Source organism: Podarcis raffonei, chromosome 5 (assembly GCF_027172205.1).
Source record: "Podarcis raffonei isolate rPodRaf1 chromosome 5, rPodRaf1.pri, whole genome shotgun sequence".
Taxonomy (NCBI): Eukaryota; Metazoa; Chordata; class Lepidosauria; order Squamata; family Lacertidae; genus Podarcis; species Podarcis raffonei.
The window spans coordinates 97,753,916-97,756,048 of record NC_070606.1 but is presented as its reverse complement, the minus strand read 5'-3'; positions in this window follow the sequence as shown (position 1 = coordinate 97,756,048).

Below are 2,133 nucleotides of genomic sequence, written 5' to 3'. Positions count from 1 at the left end.
ATTACTTTTTATTCTGTGTAAGAAGGAATTTTGGTGGATCTGACCATGGTTTTACTGCATATGTAAAGACTGCTGTTTTGTTTTGTTTTCTCCCTTCTCCTTTGGATGTTGCCATGGTCTTTGGCTAGTGAAATAAAAAATGTTTTAACTCGCTTGTGGGAACACCTCAGAGGCCGTGAAAGAAGGAAGGTTAACAACAGAAAGAATTAGAGGAACCATCGGAAGTGACTATGGAAAGCAGTAGAAGTATGAGATGATCAGGATTATTTGATATGTATACGTATAATTTGGAATATTTAATGTGTTGTGATTGGATTGTTAAAGTGGAAAATTGAATAAAAATGAATTTTTTAAAAAGAAATAAAAAATGTTAAATTTAAATTTAATTATGGATCTTCTCGATTTTGCACCCCCTCAGCTCAGTGCCCTGCGGGGGAACATCTAGCACCGCCCTAAATCTCTTACCTTCTTACGATCACAGTGGCCGGCCAAAATAACTCTGAGAAGCCCATAAGTGGCACCAGAAGACTCCAACCTATGACTCCCAGAACCTGGCATTCAAGAACCTACCAACTGCTAGTAGCCACTGACGGCCTTTATCCTGGATGTGTCCCAGTCCTCATTCTACTTGGTGGCCATTGCTCCATCCTGGTGGCAGGGAGTTCCACAGTTAAACTTTGCGCTGTGTGACAAATTTCTTTTGCCTGCCCCCAATCGTCCAACATTCATTGCCCCTGAGTTCTCATATGGTGAGACAGTGAGGAAAAAAATATATCAATATCCATCTTCTCCAAGCCCCCGCCCCCCGCATAATCTTTTCCACCTCAGTCATGCCCCTAGCACCACATTTTCCTATGATGATTTTAAAAAAACTGGCTGATAACAAAATACAAAAGATATATGTTGCATTCAGGTCCTTCTTGGGGCCTGGTCTCTTCTGGAGTAATTTGCCATATTTCAAAAAGTGAAAATCAAATGTTGGGCTTTATTTTTATTTTTTTTTAGTTTTGTCCAAAGTTGCTGAGTTTTTTGCTTCTTGCAAAATCTCGAAAAAACACACAGTTTTTGAGCTGTTTTTAAGGGAAATCGCCAACAACGACAGTGCCGACATGGGTTGCCATACATTTGGATTTCCCCAGAAGTTTAAAGTGATTTCCGCCCGGACTCTGTTTCCGACGGCCAATTGCTGGCTATGTCTGGGAAACTCCAGACGTACCGCAATCCTGGTTATGCTTACTTTTTAAAAAACTGAAATATACTTTCTTTTGGGTTAAGCCACCTGAAACATCGTGAGGGAAAGGCAGGGTGCCGAAGCCTAGAAAAATAAAGAAATAAACGTACAGTTATGCAGATGTAGAGCAGCAGCAATGCAACACACACATGCATGAATCTGGAGACGAGGGTTCAAGTCCCTGCTCCTCCGTGAAGCACACTGGGTGATCTTCTGAAAGGGATGAAGGACAGATACAGCATCCAGTATCTTCTTTCCTTACCACCCCTCAGCCTGGCCTGCCTCGCAGGGGTGTTGTGCAGGGGATAAACCAGGAAGGAAGGGGGAGAACCACACATGCTGCCTGTTATGTACTGAAGTTCTCACCCTGGGCCAGCAGGAGGATACTGTAGATAGTTTTCACTCAGGTCCACATATGCAAATAGGGGATTGAAAGTGACGTTCGGTGATTGGATAGTTACAGGAAATGGTTACAGTTGCGTTGTAGTGGAGCTCTATATAAGCAGGCTGGCTGAACCCTTCAGCTCAGTTCTGTTCTGGCCTGTGAATAAACAAGAGCTGTTGAAGAATCGCTGTGTCGTCTGATACGTCTGATACGTTCACCCACACTGCCTTTGGAGAAAAAAGTGGGAATATCACTGCAACAAAATAAATAAATAAATAGGTTCGAACCAAGCACATGGCAGCCGCGGGGCCACCACAGTTAGAAAAACAGGGACCATGAGAGGGACATGAACCGCCAAGGGCAAACTCCCCTCCCCTAATCTCTTTTAGATTGAATCCGAAATCGGAAAGGGGAAAGGGTGTGGAAATCCCACGGAACTTTCTAGAACCTCCCGCCATGCGCCTCGCCGCACATGGATTTGGGAGCAGCCTCACGCCCTGCCATCTTTGCGGCCGCC